The sequence below is a fragment of the Coloeus monedula genome (genome assembly GCF_965178545.1).
Source record: "Coloeus monedula genome assembly, chromosome: 8".
NCBI classification, from domain to species: domain Eukaryota; kingdom Metazoa; phylum Chordata; class Aves; order Passeriformes; family Corvidae; genus Coloeus; species Coloeus monedula.
Window position 1 is genome coordinate 18270902 of NC_138788.1, and position 18226 is coordinate 18289127.

The 18226-nt window shown below is 37.5% G+C and overlaps 1 protein-coding gene across 6 annotated transcripts in view; it reads left to right on the top strand.

Moving 5' to 3' along the window:
• Positions 1-4077: 4077 nt before the first annotated feature.
• USP54 (ubiquitin specific peptidase 54) overlaps positions 4078-18226 on the top strand; it is a 94424-nt gene continuing 80275 nt past the window's right edge. For 5 of the 6 annotated variants that reach the window (XR_014226600.1, XM_082285790.1, XM_082285795.1 and 2 more), the window contains exon 1: positions 4078-4196. The gene's annotated coding sequence lies outside the window, so the exon portion shown is untranslated. The remainder of the gene's footprint in view (positions 4197-18226) is intronic. The other variant, XM_082285792.1, reaches the window with a different exon arrangement.

The window sequence follows — 18226 nt, forward strand, 5'->3', positions numbered from 1 at the left end:
GTCAGAGAATTGTTTATATTGAGAATTAGAGGATTTTATTAGATTTAATTACAGTGGATTTTCTCCCACACAGTAGAAGCTACAGAATGGAAAGTCAGTCATCTGCTTTTAAGCAGGATCATCATAGTTACAGATAAAAAAGGACAAATTATTGAGCTCATCCTCTTGAAAAGGCTACAGTTCCCTTATGTAGGATATACTGGATATATTAAGCTTATACTCCATGGAACAGCAGCTAAAAATCCATTTAATAGAGAGGGGCTGACCCTTCAGAAATGGATTGCATAGAATGTTGTAACATTCAGATCTTTCATTCAACACAAAATGTTCTCATATTTTTAGTTATTTACACTGTCATTTCTAGGAATATTATTTTACCGTTTTCGAGCTTTGAAATATTTCTCTCATGAAGACAACTTCTATGGTAAAGAATCCAAGCCATGCTAAAAATGCATTAAAAAATAGTGCCCACATTTTAATGTAAAAGAAAGGCATTTAACAAAATCTCAGCAATACTATCCAGAAATATGGAGTCAGATGTTTTAAAACTTTGCCGAAGTTATTGCTGATGGCATAAATACTTGGCAGGTAGAGCACAGTTAGCATGTTTCTCTGCGTTGTGCAGTAAATCTTCCATTTGACTGCATTGTACTCCCTAATCAAAGGGAACAGTTTATCTTATTATTGACAGATCATTTAGAGGAGATGGCTTTGTCATCAGACTTAGTCTCTCTGAAATAAAATCTCTCTAAAATAAAACAGTTTCAGGCTGTTAAAAGAATATGAGCTTTGCCTTTTGGACTTTTTTTTTATTTTAAATTATACTGTGAATATATAAAATGTATTCACTTTTCTTATACAAGATGGCAGGCTCCAGATAGCCTAGAGTCTAAATATGGTATTTCTGTTATGGAGCAGAGGTCTGCACATGGTCATCCCTCCATGGGAGGCACAGTTTTTGGCACAAGGCTTGAACATTCACTGCACTGAGGTTTTTTTCCTAACTAGCTTGTCTGCAAGTACGTGTTCTGTTCTGCAGAAGACTGCTAAAGGTGTGATCATCCGGAAAACATCGTACTTCCAAAGGACTGCCCCTTGGCACAACAATCTGCTGTTAACACTGCTCTGGCAACTTACAGGGGCCACTGCTGCCCATTAGCAGCACATATACAAGTCTCTCTTGATTGAATATTAGAAGTTTGCAAGCCATCCTGCTGGCTCACAGCACATTAAGACATTGATCTGCAATCTCATCTATGGCCAAATTGCAGGTTACAAACTAGTTTAGACAAGTTGCCTATTTTGTCTTGCAGATGTGCCTGACCAGGGCCACAGATAACCATGAAGAACTTGCAGGCAGACACAGAATCACGACTGCACACATTTTGTGGAACTCTCTAAGTTCTGTGAATTGATGAGTATGTGGAATTTGAAACACTATTAATTATATTAATTATAATCATATATCTATTAGTAAAAGTCTCTTCAGTTAATGTAATAAATTAGCAGTGCCTTTATGTTGTACTTCTTGCTCTCTATGTATTTAACACATAGAAAGTGTCATCTCTTTGATGATCATCTGCTTGCAGGACAACTTACAGGAAGCTTTAAGGAGTGCAAGTACTTGCTCAGATGTATTTTGTGTTCAGTAACACATGCAGTAAAGGGAAGAGAACTACATAAACAACCCTGAAGCAGTACTTTTAAAATGCAACCTAAACTTCAGTCAGCTTAATAAACAAATTCTCAAATATAAACTCTTACTTTGATTTGCAATTATGCTTTTTAGAAACATTATTTACATCAAAACTTTTAATGCATGTTGTCCAACTATCTTTAAGAAAACATGCAGGCTTCTTTTTTGTGTGTTTATCTTGATCTTTTGATTAACAATAAAAGAAACACAAAATGTTTTGTGCAAAGAGTTTTGATTTTAGAAGTCTGTTTTTCATTTAAACAAAACTTCATCTGAAATACTTCCAGAGAGAACTGATACAAATAAATTTGCAGACAAGGGACCACTACCCTTTAGAACAATTTGAAGAGAAGAAGCTAGGTATAGCTCAAGCCAGAATGATAACAAACATTTGCCTTTCAAAAATCCACAGTGAACAAATAAATGCATAAGATGAGAGTAGTTTATGGTTGTAAGTTCTTCAGGTGCCAAATCAAAATAGTTATTCTTCCTGGTTCTTGTAAGAAGGCTTATTGGGAACAAACGTTTTCTGGAAATTGAGACAGAGACAGCACAATTATACTACAGAAGGCTGACAAAGGTCTCAACTCTTCCCAGGCTTAAACATGAGCCAAGGGCAGCATCATTGTTTTACTCCAGGTTCCTGCATTTGCAGTTAGGGAGAAGAAAAGCATACAAGGAGGACACAAAGAGCAATGAAAAAGCTGGCCACTAAGCCATGCTGCACTCGTACTCAAAAACATCCCTCTACACAAAAGGGGAAATAAGGTCTCTCTGGACTTCTCATTCTTACTGGGAGAAGTTCCTGCTTTAAGCAACGATCTCATTATACATCGTTCGCTGCAGGGAAAACAAAGTGGTCCCTGGAAGGAGGGACAAACAAAGGAGAAACTTTCTGCTGGCCAGCCTAAGGACACCCTATGGGCCTTGTGGCACCGGACCTCCCCTGCTCACAGATGCTACACAAATTCAATTACACTGAGGAGGGCTTCAGGCAAACCTCACAGTTTGCCTGAAGCCTGGCTCAGAAATGCAATTACTTCCATATTCCATTACGAAAACAGCCATACTTTCATGGGCCTGAAGCTAGCACATATTCAGGGCTTCATTACATCTACTCTCTCTAAATGTTTCTCTTAATTATGTTTGGTCCCTAAGAGAAGCTTGAGGCCTTCCTCATTTGCTCTCTTTTCCACTATGGTTGGTTTAATTCCCAAAGCAAAAGACTGAAATGGGATGGGAAGACACAACAAGTAAACAAATATTCTTCCAAATGCACAAACTTTTTTTTTATTTTTGGTGGTGTTAGAAATGCCATATTAACAGCAGCGGCATGAAGACTAGTGCAGACACATATTCACAGACTGTATGCTTTGTTTGCTCTAGGCAGAATGAACAACAGTCCCAGTCCCCCAAGCACACTTTTTGCATCTGGCATACCACTAACAAGATATGTGAATTATCGGAAGCTGGAAGTTCTGGCATACATCTTTTAGATACAAAACACTATGCATCAACTCACTTCTCTTGTGTAAAAATGGGCTCTACAATTAAATAAAAAGAACTTCCTGTACACTTACAGAGGTAGTGGCACTTCTTTAAGGATTGTTACAAAAGCTGTACTTCTCAGATGCTGGGAACACTGGAAATAAAAGAGCAGAAAAGAGAATGTGTTAACCCTCATGTCTTCATGTTTCAGTCTGAGTAATTAATATTGGTGTTTGCCCAGGTATCACTGAGATACCAACTGGTCATGGAAATGGTGGTCCCCGCAGTCATCCTCAGATTCTCTCCATATGCATGATCCCGAATTCCCGAATTCATAGTGAAGAACCCATTTATTTCAGTGGGATTGAAATGTGTTTCTTGGGTATCACCAACAATACTATTATGCCAGAGTTAATACTACCAGCAGACTGCACTGGTGACAGGAAAATCACATACTGCAATGTACAGCTGATGCTGTTCAGGGAATGCAAGTTTCATAGTAACTTTACATGTTGTCTACTATTTAGAAAATCACATTCTAAATTTCTAAAAGATCTTATTCAAATTTTCCCCTCATCCTGAGATGCTCTAATTGACACCTGAAGTATGCATGGTGTTGAACACACCACATCTTGGCTCTAACCTGTCAGCTAACTCAGCTCACATGAACTACAAGCAAACTTTTGCTAGACATGAACACTTCTGCCTCTTTTCTCTGGCTCCAGCGGTGTTTCGCAGCTACCACGACCCACGCTTCGCAGTTGTTAGCAGCACCCCCGCGCCCTCAGCACACCCCTCTGCTTTCCGGCACGCAGGGCCGGGCCCGCGCAGCAGCGCGGCCGCCCCGCCCTGCGCCGCCTCAGCCCTCTCGCCAGAGGAGGCGCCCGCCGCCGGCGCGGCCCGCGGCTCTCGCGGGAAGATGGCGGCGCTCGCGAGAGGCGGGTGGCGGGGCTGCCCGTAGCTATGGCAGCGGGGGATGAGCGCGCCCGGCGGGACCCGCGCGCGGGGACAGGTAGGGATTGAAACTGCTCCTGGGGTGCCGGGGATTCCTCTCGTCCCGTCCCCTCAGGAGAAACCGCGGCCAGACCCAGCTGTTCACTGGCTGCTTGACCGTGTGCCCGGAGCCTCGCCGGTGGCGACCCCCGCTCTGTGCAGCGGCGCAGCCCCCGCCCCCCTCGGCCGGGCCGCAGCGAGGTCGGTGCGGGACTCGGCCGGGCCCGGATCCCGGCCCGGCCGCCGGCGGGACTGTGAGTGAAGGGCTTCTCTGCTCTTCACGCCCTCAGAAGAGAAAAGGAGTAGCAGGAACGAGAAAAAGAGAATACTAGAGGCTAAACAGGTATTTTATTAGCGGGGGTCTTTGAAATAATAAGGGATGTTGCATTATTTGGTTAATGATTCAGGCGTGATCACCTGCCGTCAGAAGTTAAACTTGCGTAGGAGCTGCTGTTGGTTAGAAGAACCTCCTCAGTATTTAATTTACTATGTTGGTCTAAGGTAGGCAAAACCATGTGCTTTTTTTTTTTTTTCTCTTTTAAAAGAAAGCAGAAACTCTTTGCTTTTCCAGGGTCGGATTTCTCTTGAAACCTTTCTTTCAGTAGAGGGATTATGGGTGGACATTCATGAGGATTACAGACATAAATAGAAACCATAACAATATACACCCTCTGCTTTCAAAAGTTGCAGGCACAATGGCTTTCTGGTCTTTCAGCTACGTTAACTTGTTGTGGGTATTGTAATGGCTGATCGTGTGTGTGAAAAAAAATTCAAAAAGCTTTTCAGATTTCAGAACAAATTCTGAGTGTTTTAATCATGGAAAAAATATGCATGTGAAAAGCAAGGGATAATAGTTGTATATTTCTCACGAAGTTCGAAAGAAAGACGAAAGACGTATGTCCTGAAAAAAATCTCTCTAAGCTTGTGCCACTTTTCAGACTTGAAAAAAAATCTACAACTGAAAGGTTTTGTGCTGCAATATACTTGACATTGAATAGCAGTTTTGGAAAACAATAACAACATAGATAGTCTTGTGTTTGCTTCAAGAGGGAAGGAAAGTACTGCTGTGCTGAGAACTCAACTGGTGAGGTAACACATGACTTGAATATGATAGCTTTTAAAAATAATTAGAAAAAGGTATTATGGGCTGAAAAATATTCGTCAGCATGTTGAAATCTGTTCTCATGTAGGAAGTGATAGAAATAATAACAGTTTGACTAGATAGGATACTCTGTAAGTTCTCTTCCATCACCTAATCAAGCATGCTGCGTATCATTCAGACCAAATTAAATAGGAGCTTTATTTTTTTGCTCGTTTGTTTCCTCCTCATCTGGTGATGTCACCTGTGAAGTCGTTTGCCACAATGTTCTTGGGGTGCAGTGAGGAGTAAGGGTGTGCTTGATTTGTCCAGTGCAGACAAACTTACTGTTATTCCAGTGAATTTAGAAATTTTGGAGGGTTTTTTTTTTTATGCTAGTGATAGCTGTAAAAACATTTCAGTTAATTTCTTTCAGGCATTGCAGGTAAGAAATATGTCAGTTCTTCTCTCTTTTCTGGGTTAAGAGTCTATTTTGAGACTATAGTCACAAGTTTGTTAAAAAGGATAATGGGAATTTAAATCCTTCTTTATCTAGTCTTGGAGATGTTATTAGGGATTAAGCCTTCTTAGGTGAGTTTTCATGGACAGTACATAGAAGAGAAAGTGTGTTTATTTCCCAATTTGTGGAGCTTACCTTGAGAGTCTCTTTGAGTTTGAGGGCTCTATAAACATACCTACATAAAGAACAGTTGTGGCTGTCCAGAATCACTTTTGCTCCAACTACACAAATTGCAACAGATGATATAAAAAGAAAACTGACGTAAGAGGATGAAAGAATAATAAAAAGTCACAGCTATTGTTTGGTTTTGGTTATTTTAAATCTGCTTACCTAACTTCAGAACCAGCAAAAGTGTCTTATAATTAACATGCCTGTTGATACCTGTAGAACTTAGTAGTCTTTTCATTTTTTCTCATGCAGCCTTCTGAATACCTTATACATCCTTCATTTTCCTGACATATGTTCCGCACACATTTATTCAAACAGTTTATTTTAATTTGTTCTCTGAAATACTTCTTGTTTGCTTTTTAATTTCTTTATTTTCTGTCAATAGTGGCTGCAGTCACAATTCCAGAGCTATTTTATATTCTGTCACTGAAGGTCATTCCCTAGAAAAAGATATGCAGTGCTTGATGGCAGAAAGGAACAGCACAAAATTTTATTACTAACTGTCAAAGAATTTTGATCAACATTCTTGGATTTCTCTGTTGGTCCTGTTAGCTGCAAGTCAAGTGATAGGCAATCCCTATCCGTAGGATTTTGCCTTTGTCCCTTCATCTGTCGGGCAGCCCCATTCCCTAGGCTTACGCTCTGTGTGTGAGACTGCTGGGAGGAACCATCTCCTGGTGTAGTCTGGACACTTTCTAAGACAAGTGACACAATGTAGGAGGTCTCTTACTGTGTCTCTTGACATGCAAGTTTAATGTGCAGTTTATTTCTTCTCTTTTTCTGTTATGTTACTTGATGCGTGGGATTTCTTGTTCTGTGGCTGGGGAAGGTTGGATTTGGGTGCATTTCACCAGCCACTGTCTATGGAACACAGGTCTAATATTTGGCCAAACTAGGATACAACTTGGCTACACTACCCTGGTTTTATAGCAATAGACCATATACCAGCTCAATTACTCAGCTTGCAGAACTTATGTACAATCATTCAGCTGGGAAGTTAACCTGTTGAGCCTTTCATAAAGTTACAGTAAGTGTTTTATATCTGGAGTTATTGGAAAAGGAAGGAAAAGCTTCAGTTTATCAACACCTTAGTAAAAAACAAGGAACCTACAAGGAAGGCAAGAGGCTCTTACTTTTTTGATACTTTCCAAGATTTGTGAGTTGTATGTATTCTATTGTAATCTTAACTATTAGGAGTAACATTTCATGTTCATAGAGTATAAAACTTACAGTAGATTTCGTTGTCTAGTGCCCTAAGTTTGTGAGGTAAAGGTGATCTTAAAGGTACTGCGTTAAAAGTTGGTGTGTCTATTCACTCCTGTAGCAATTATTGCTTAGTGAAATGGAGAACTCTGGTACCTGCTGAGTGTTTAATGTGATTGCTCCCATACTAGTAAGAGGCAAAGGAAAGGGCTAGACGTGGTTTTGAGGCTTAAAACCACTTTTGTTCATATTATGAAAGCACGTGGAAAATGATGTACTGTTATGGTATAATCCATACTTTTTCTATCTAACATAATTTTGAAGAAATACTGTAAAAATATGACTTCTCTAGTATTATTCACAATAACTTGTAAATGGATCCATTTCTGAATTAAACCTGTCTGCAAGTAATACAGTTCTTAAATGTTGCTGCTACAAGTATTGTTTAAACATTTTGATTAAAAATACATCATAACAACATGGAAAGTAAATTTGATATTCCTTTTATAGTGTACTGTGGCTATTTTCTTCAAAACCTTCAACCTTAAGAAATGCACCTTTGAACAAGGTATCTGAAGAGATCTTTAAGCAGCACTGTGAAATTTCAGCTTTAAGACCTGCGTATTGGTGTCTCTTCTTTCTTGTCTTTTTTTAATAAAACCTCTGAAAGCTTTGTACTTGTACAGAGGAAATTGTAATTGGTATCTGAGAATCAGAAGTAACCTTTATCCACAGAATGATGTGTTGTGCTACTAGTGGTGTAATTTTCACTGTTCCTCTGGCGCTCTTCAGAGTCTCAGGTCTGGAGATGGTACCTGAGGAGGAAGAGCTTACTTCTGTTTGTTCATATTTTTGTTACGTTGCTGGGGTTGTTTTCAGAAATGCAAATTGTCATGTTGAATTTTGAGTTTGATGAGAACAGAACTGATCCTGACAAATCAATTTGCAAAGGCCAGGGCTGTCAGATGATAATAGCTTCCCTTTGTTACCGACCAGTTTAGATCTAAACCAATGACCTAGAGGTGAAAAGCTCAGTATTATATTACGAATCCTCTGATCTATCCATATGTCCTCTTGTTTAAAGTCCCTGTAGTCCTCTTAAACAGAACATGCAGTAAATATTGAGCATCATTTGCACTTGTAAATATTAGAACAGTGTCCATTCCAGTTGTCTGCTGTGCGTGTGAGGACACTGCAGTTAAATATAGTAACAATTTCTTACACTCTCTGGCTTTTCATGAGAAACCTTCATACAAATCCAACCATATGGCAAAACCCAGCATTATCCTAAAACCATTAACAAAGAACCTTTTGCTGCCATTAACAGGAAAATGAATCTACAGCTCTAAGTAGCATACTGGGAGTTACTAATAACATCAGGCTACTGCTAAGAAAATGAACTTAAATAAAATATCATTAGGAGCTGAGTCATCCCACCAACACTTCTCCATGTTGTATCCATGTTGGTTTTTATCTATGAAAGCCTTTTCAGAGTATATTGTCTTTATTACTCATCTACTTTTTTCTTCATTGAGTATCTTTAATGCTGTAAAAAAACATAATGGAAGACCATTTGCATGGATTTCATAAAATAGATTAAAAAATATTTGAAATGTGCAGACAGGCACTCACAAACTATTTTCTCATTGATTCTGAGGTAAGATTTTCCTAGGCAACCTACTGAACAGGAGGAGGTCAACAAATGTAAATACTTGGGCAAGTGATTCTTAGTTTCTAAGGCTATTAAGACAAGTTACTGTCTACAAGTCATAGTTTCTGTGAGCTACAGAAATAATAAAATTAATATTTGTATGTATTTGGATTGTCTTTTTATCTCCTCATCCCTTCTCCTCCAATCCTTAATCTCATTCTACTTCGTATCAACAACCACTGCTGTGTCTGTACTGATTGACCTGCTGTCAAATCAAATATAAAGAGGTGAATTTTCCTACTTTCCCCTCACTATGAGAGCAAATTAGATCTTTTTCCTCTACCTGACCATTAATTTTTATGTAGTTTATAGGAACATAATTATTTTTGAGATCTCTGGGGGTTTTTATTTCAAAATGCTGAAAATTAGCCAACTGATTCAAAAGGTGTTGGGAGGAAACCTGTTTTAGTCAGATGTTTCTGTGGGCAACAAAAATAAATTACTGCCTAGTTACTAATGAAGCAAGGCATATGATTATGCTGTCTGATGTATCCTTGGTCCCATTTGTTTTCTCCCCCATTTTCAGCTAGAGAATCCCTCTTGGAGCAGTATTTTCCTTTTTGCATTTCTAGTAGACAGGATGTGAGCTGTATCTCTTTTGTAATTTTTTTCCCCCCACTCCTTTGGTGGCACTGCACTCATCTTCCAAGGCTTTTGTCATTGAAAGAAAAATGGCTGAATCCTTGGGAGTTTTTGAGAATTGGAGAAATTAAAGTTTTAAAGCTCAGAGATAGAATTTATGAGTGTTTCCTTCTTTTGAGTATCTCTCCAAACCTGCAACTATGCCATTTTATGTTATTTTGGTTTTGTTTTTTTGTTTTTTTAGATGCAGATAAGGCATCACTGAATTGTGGTTGTCTGTTAAAGTGTGACAGAATATGAACCCTGGTGATCTTTTAATTATTTTGTAATAGACTCTGGCTAGTTACATTCTGCTATAATTGATTCGATGAGTTCATTTGATCAAGCATGCAGTCCTTGAATTTGAAGGCTAGAAGTCTGGTTTTTGGAATTACTTTTCCCTTTTGTCGTTTACAACTCTGAAAATTCAGGCAGTTAAGCTTCAGCTGCTTTCCCATCCTATTTAAATTGGAACAGTGAATGTGGGTAGATATCTGTTTTTAGAATGTAGTCAAGCTTGCTAGATGGTATAAACCATTTAGTGCCATAAACTGACACAAAAGAGGGGATTTGAATATGTGCATTACAAATAAGCAGTAAGTAACTAGTAGTTCAAAGGTAGAAGCAGGTAGGATGAACTGTAATAATTAATGATCACACATTACTGTCTTGACTAGAATGCTTTTTTCGTGGGACAGTTTTGTTCACCAAAATTTCTGCAGAGGTACACACTGCATTGTTGTGTATGTGGTGGAAACAGTTCTCATATGAGAAGCCTGCAGAGAATCAAGGGGAAATTAGCTTTTTTTTCTTTTTTTTTTTCCCCCTATCTGCTTGTTTGTTTCTATTACTTGGTGAAAGTAAATCAGTATTTGTAGTAGATAATGTTTGGTGGATGTAATTCTTATGGTTTCATTTTTAAAAAATGGTATGTGGCTTATTACATTTTGAATTTTGAAAGTAATGAATGGACTAAAAATATGTAAGAGTGATTCAGATGTGGGAGAATGTTTGAAGAGGAGGAATCTTCTGTAAGTATTTCCACAAAACATGGAAATAAATGTACTCTGGGAAATCAGTAAAGTGTGTCACAAAGCAAAGGATAGCAAAAGACTTTATAGTCCTCTGGTTTGTATTGCCAGTACAATGAACTTATAAATGGATCAATAAACAACAGCTAATGGATCTCGGCATGTTGGTACATGAACTGTTACTGTGACATGGAAACGGGTTAACGTCCTCAGTAGAGCTGTATGTTATTCAAGAAAATAGGTCATGGTAGGGGAAAGAGAGGAAAAATTAAAGAGAAAAAAAAAGTTGATTTTTTTACTCTTCCTGTTCATTAGAAGTTTTTCATTATGCTGCATCTGAGGTGTGCTAATAAATAGACAGCAAAACTTCATAAACATTGTGATAGTAAACTGCAGCATTCACTCTGATGTCTGTTATGGACACTGTTATCACAGCAATCTATGCAGTACTTGTAACAGATGATATCTGGGGAGTTTATGTAAATACTTTTGAAGTGCGTTTAAAAAAGGCATTGCCAGCAAAAACTTTAGGATCCTTTGATTATGGATGCTTGATAGATTTTAAATAGAGATTTATTTATTTTTCTCAAAGTGAATCAGGAAAAAATGCTGTGATATGAGTTTGGCAATGTTGCAGTTTTCATTTAAGTGCTGTTTTTATGGTATTCCTAATTTGCTTAAATTCTTGAAGACAGACAACTTCCACAGATTTTTCAGGGAAGCTTTTTAAGACTTCACTTTAGATACTTCTTTTAAAATGCATTGCTTCAGGAGAGGATGGAGATGGTCAGAATCTATCTTTCCTGTTAGCAAAAACTAGCTGGGTTTAAGACTGTGGTTTTGTTACGGAAATAACCATCTTTTAAGAAATACCTTCTGTTGTGCAAATATGTTTTCTTTAAGGGCTCTTCATTTTTGAGAGAGATAGAAAGGTAGTTTAATTAATTTAGTAATGTATTTCTTCAATCAGTGTACATACTGTTGTTAATAATTACAGCAGTCATATTCAGCTGTATAATCATCACATAAATTAAAATATTTACCACTTACCCGTTATGTTTTTCTCTGTTCACTTTCTGCATGTGATGGAGTCTCCTCTGGCTGTTTGTCTGATATTGCAGCTGCAGCCTGGAAAGGTACCTGGGCAATTCCACTGTATCTGATTCTTGCCTGGTAGGAACCAGCAGTGATCACAGCCAGAAGATGGTAGAGTCTTGTTATCTCCACTAGAACAGAGACCTTTTCAGGCTCAGGGATAAAGTGGGACATTTTCAAATTGAAGTTGCTTTTTCTGACTGCATAGCTCCAGAAACAGTTCTAGACAAAAGCAGCAATACCGGGAAAATCTTATTTTTCAGGATTATTCTGCAAAGGAATACTTGAGATTTTGGTAGGTTTTGGGAGAGAAAACATAGAAAACATATGACTATTGCAGTGTCATGGTCAACTGAATTGCTTAATTCTGCTCTGAAATATAGTACTTCAAGTATTGATTACAAATTTGTTTTGTTTTTTTTCCTCTGATAAGGAGTGCATGTACTGTTTGTACAGGAGTTAGAATTGATATGCCATTTGTCAATAAATTTTAGCCTTTGATATATTTTATCTCTTCTATGCATAATAAATGAAAATTACTTGAAGTTGTTTGAACAAGAATCCAAAGCCTAAAATTAGATTTCTAATTAATCCTAAGCTTTTAAAAAATACTAGGATTTTTTAATTTTGGATTTTCATAGCAGAAAACATCAAATACTAATTTGTTTTGGTATTGTTTTACTTCAAGTTTAGCTGTCTCTGGTAGGTCTGAAAATGGTTGTGTTAGTTGTAGCACTTCCCTCATGTTTCTACTGTCCCGCTTTATGTTAATGGTATCAGTAAAAAATGGGCAACAATATTCCAGGTTGTTCCTTGGCTTTCCTCCTTCCTATCCCAACTTGTCAGGAGTTAATTTGAGTAATGACATATATGGTAAATGCTAGAGCCCATTTTTTTTATCCTGAGTTGTGAATAAATTATGATAGTCATCTTTGGCTGTAATTGGGAATGGCTTTGAGTATTAATAGCATTTAAATTTTGATTACTACTTCAATAAAACAACGGAAATATTGTTCTTGAGGTGAATTCTGAAAATTCTCAGTGGCAGTTGCTTGTTTCCTGCATACTAAATTTTCAGTCCTTCTGTGTAATGCCAGCCTATTGGGCTGATACGGGATTGCCAGTATGTCCCTGCTTTAAATAGGACATAAAAATGTCTTCACTTGTCCAGTCAAACTGATGGTCCCATTTGGTTTGTGAAAATCACTCATAAATATGAAGCAGGAACTTTCCTCAGGAAGCATGTGAATTACTTTATGAGTTTATGGACAAAAATTAAGAAAGGTCTGGCTGGGGGGAAGGAAGATATTTTTTCCCACTCCATTGACAGCCATGCATTTGAATGAGAAAATATCCAGTCTCCATCCTTAGAGGATTTTAAGTCCCAACTGGATAAAGCCCAAAGCAACCTGACCTGACCTCTTAGTCATGCTTTCAGTGTGGGGTTAGGCAAGAGACCTCCTCTGGGATCCTTTCTAGCCTCAGTTATTCTGTGGTTCTGATTCACTTGTTGATCACATTCATTTTCAGCATTCTTTCTTCCTAGCTGTGTGAGCTGTTCATTTGGAGTGCTCAATAAATTCCTTTGGTAAGAATGGCATCACATGAAACTGGAGAATTAGAGGCACCAGCTCAGGAGGAAAGGGAATGCAGGCAAATTGTTGTCCAACTGTCTTGAAAAGCAGCTGAGGCTGTGGACAGATTAACTCCTGCTTTGAAGAATATTTCTGTGCAGACTTAGTCTAGATTAAGCCATTTTCCTAAGAGGACTTAAGCAAACTATTAAATTCTTTATTCTAAATTTTGATAAATTATGCAGGACCTTGACTAAACAAACATTAATTTTTGTACAAGAAATAGACGATTCTCATGCATTATATAATATTCAGAAGAAGTTCTAATTGTGAGTATGACAGCATAACTTGGATAGGATGCAGGCAAGAAGAATTGGAGCAAGGAAGCCACCACATTTTTTTCTTCTAATGAAACAGACAAAATTTCAGACCTGCCAAAAGAGTTTAGCAGGGTTTCTAAGCAGGAAGTTACCAAGGTATTGTATAATGTGCCTGTTGCTGAGATAGTTGTTTCAACTAAACTTGTTTGGTTGTTTTTTTTTTTTTTTAAATTTTGTTACTGATATAAACAAAGAAGGATGCCAGAAATAAATTTTGTTAAATTGCAGTCAGCTGTTAAGCAGACTGAACTGCATAAATGTTTTTCAAGAATAGCATTGTGAGTTACTTCTGATTCTTTGATAAGACAGAAAAGATGAATTTAGATTTTAAAAAGAATCTCTTTGGGAGATTTTTTTGAGACTAAAAAATCCTTTTGTCTTCAGAGTCAGAGTTGTCATGAGATAGGAAAAATTACAGAAACATTCATAATTTATGCCTATAAGTATAACTAATAGCATTTTATGAAGAAGTTAATCTCTGTTTAAGGTTACAGTAGGGAAGAAGTCATCTTATTTCTCTATCTAGTAGTAATATTTTTTGGATAAAACTGGTCCTAGACTTAAATCAGGTCAGTTTTGTTTTAAATACCCACTTTTGATTCTAGTGTTATCCTTTGGTGTGGGATGAAGATTAAATAGTTGATTTTCATGTGCATATTTTTAAAGAGAGCTCCAGGCTGAGGGCCTGCCTGCCCCAGCAAAGCTGCTGGCACTGCACAGGGATGTTCTACATTGCCAGTCTGCTTTGCCAAATTACTTCGATACAAGGAGGTGATGGCAGTGCTTTCTAGTGGGAATGACAGAGTGAGATCCAGCTGCTTGTTTTGCACTGCACACAGGTGGTAGAAACTGAAAAACAGTTAAAAAATATCTTGCCCCTTACTTACCCCGATAATGATCTGATACCTGTCATCCCACATGATGACTATAGGCAATAAGTAGAATTTTAGCACATAAATTAGTGTTTGAATTTTTCTTCCTCTACCCACTCCCATTATTTAGATGTGTAGTCGCACAGTTTTAAATCTGCCAACATTCTTTGTTCTTAAAAAAAAAAAAAATACAAACAGCTACTGAATGTAGAGGTAAATGGTGTCAAATGAAACAACGGATCTTCAATTCTCCCCTTTTTTGTAAGTATCAGCCTGTTTGGTTTGTGTGGATTTTAAAATAAGTTTATTTTTTCTTTGTCAGGGTGGGGAGAAGTTGCCTTGGCTGCTTACCAAAGGAATTTTCCATTGACTGATAATATTACCACATACACGAGAAGCAGTGATCATGATTTTGAATCCTTTAAGAACTAGTGAAGGCCAACTCTGGGCTGCTCTAAAGAGGTTGTGGAAAAGTTTTTGATCTTGATAAACCCTCAGTCTCTTTTAATGAAGGCCAGCATTTTTATGTTATTATCCATGGGTGTCCTAACTCAGGACAGCATGAAGATTCTTAGTTACTAGTTCTGTCCTTAATAGTGCGGTCCTTAACTCCTCATCTCATAAGCAGTTTACCTCCTCAGAAGAAATAGAAAAAGTAGCACAATGTATTCCTTAAACAAAAAGTGTGTTTGCAACAGTAGCTGGTATGTAGGTCTTTCTTTGTGGCTTTCCAATCAGCTTTCACAACAGACTTAATTATTGATCTGCTAAAAACATAATAATAGTAATGGAACACTACATAGATCAGTCTAGACAAAGCCAATCACTTGAATACTGGCTTTTGAAACATGGACATTTTTAACTTTTTATATAATATATGTAACTTCTAGTCAGAACTTCCCAAAAAAAGCTGATGGTCAAACAGGTGTTCATATCAATTTTTTTCTCATTTGGGCTTTAAAAAATAAATGACACACCTGCAAAGTCTAATTACTTAGTAGTTCCTTCAAGTGTTCAGCACTGTTTGCAGGGTATAATTATTCAGTTGACTTTAGAGAGGGAAAATAACGTTCTTCTGCCACAAAGACATTCACTTAAATGTCTTGGTTTCTGAATTTGGGGGCAGAGGGTGTAGCATGTGTATGTGTTTGCCTGTCATCTGCATGTTCTTTGGGAAATGCAATGCCAAATCCAGTGCCTTCCTCTAAGCTGACTTGGACTTAATGTCACAACTTATCCTGTTGGCAGATTGAGATCTTCGAAATCATGCTTTTGAAAATTGAAAGTCGAAGTAGGAAAATTACTAGTGCTGCCAAAAATCCATTTGACATTTTTATGAAGAAACCTTTGCTGAAGGAAATACTTTGTGTATTTTCAGGGCAGAATTGCTTTGGAGAGTCTTTAAAAGGGTCATTAGGGACATTTTTCCTCTGTTGCACTAGGATTTTTTAAATGCATACTGGTGCTGCCAAAATTATTTGGAATTTAGACTAAGATATTGTAGAGCAGGATTTGTTTCCTTTTTAATGATGTCAATTCTGCTTCCACAACTAGAGTAGCCTCCTTCTTGCAGACAGAAGTTTCTACCAGGAGGGAATTTCTGTGATTTCAGTGGCTGTTGCTGCCTTAGACAGCAACCCATGACTGGAATTGCAGACGTGTTTACAGCTGGAATCAGTCCTGCTTTCTTAGGTTGTTTAAATTTCAGCCTTGTGAGCATTTTATTCCATCGAATGGCATAACAGGAAGATATGTTTACTGGTACCTTCAGATTTTTGGATGCAGCCAGGATGCCAACACTGAAAACTTTGTGTTATCAGTGACACAGGTTTTATGTCACTTGATTGCATGTTTAGTTATGTTTTAATTAGAAATATAACTCTGCCTAGTAGATAATCAAGTAGAATTGCAGGCAAAGTATTAGAATGCCTATTTTAAATGGTGTAAATTTGCCAGGAGTACTAATAAAAAGCAACAATATCTATTATGTAAGTATTTGGGAAATAAACTGATGTGCATTGCATCTTTACACTTTATGCAATTTCTGCCTCTTTTGTTAAAGTCCAATGACATCACTTGCTTACTCAGCTCTTCTGGATCCTTTGCAGTAAGGAGAATTAAAATACAGAGGAAAACTCAGAACTTGAGTCAGGTATTTTGATTTCAGACATGTGTGAACCTTAATACCGAGTTCGCTCATTGCATTTTTTGCAACCATTTTTTTAAGTTGCAAAGCTGTTCATCTATCTAATGGGAAGTAAATATGAAGGAGAGCAGGTTAGTGGGCTGGTAAATACTTGAGAAAGGAATATGCACAATTTATTTTACTTCAATAACGTCTTTAGTTTATCCCTTCAAATAGTAACTGTTGGTGGGCTGATACCATGGAAAAGATGACGGCACTTAAAATTTTAGAGTAATGAGAACCGGGCCACTACTGCATTATTGCCCACTCAGTATTTATTACATCAGCATCCATTCCAGCCTTCCCTGTTGAATTGTATGTAGCTGTTACCCGGACATGGTAATGCATGTGTTGTAGTCAGGGTCAGCTGCTTTGTAGGGCACCACTCCCTTGCTGCTTGTGAGGGCTGTCCAGAAACAAGGCCTCATCTGACAAGCAAGGGGTTGAAGATTTATGTCTTGTCTTTGCTACACAAGCAGGCAGAATTCCTTTGACTGTTAGCAAATTCAAATTAATCCTGGTGAACTCAGTTCTGGATATGTTTTTTACCTTTTCTTTTTTACTGGAATTCTGTTTCTAGTCTTTCAGTCCAGATATTTCAACAAAATTAACTTTGGCATGATATTGTAAGTAGCCAGAATGGATGGGCACAGAGGCTAGGCTTGTCAGAAGATGTTAGTGTAGAACTCGGAATAAAATTTGGGTGTTCTGGCTGTTCCGGTACTGTCACATCCCCACTTCAGTGAGAAGAGGAACCAGATCTTGAACTGTCTGTCTTCTTCCTACAGAAATAGTTCTGAAATCTGTTAAGTTCTACTGGGGTGGAAATTCTTGGAGGATATGTGAAGTAGCATAGTGAAACATTACAATGAATTCTTTTGAGTTAGCAAATGATTTTGCTAATGTAACTTGTATGCATATCTATACACAAGAGATAAAAGTTAGATTTAATTCCAAAGATCACCTTCACAGAACAGGCTTTGTGTGGACAGTAATCAGCAGTAATTATTTCTTGTTAAGGGTCCTGACCATATAGACAAGATGCAACTGAGCTTGCACCCAAAACTAAGCATAAACAAGCATTGTGAATACAGACTGTACTAACTGTTCAAATTATGTTTGAGAATTATTAAACTAAATACATGTTTATATTGAATTCCAGTGTGGTTGCGAATAGAGCAGACATGTTGTATTCTTATGCTATCACGTAGCAGGCAGTGAACTAAATAGGAGAGAGTTCTTCTTTCCAGTTTAAAGGTATTATTAGGAGCCTGCATCAATGTGATTTTTTTCTATCAGTAGCTATCACATATATGAGAGCAGTACAAAGTCTTATCATGCAAATTTTCCTAAACACATTAAGTTCTTGAGCTCTAAGTTGAAATGATTGTTATGGGAACTAGTAATCAATCTACTTAATATAAAAGAAGAATCAAACCGTTACTATTTAATATCTGTTCCAAAAAATACTGAATGCCAGCCCACTTAAAATCGGCCAGTAAAATGCTATCTAATTAGTGATTCAGTTGTGATTAGTGATTAATATAAGTGTTCAAGATTAATATAATTTGTAACATTTTTACTACCTTCCAAACATTAATCCTTTAGTGT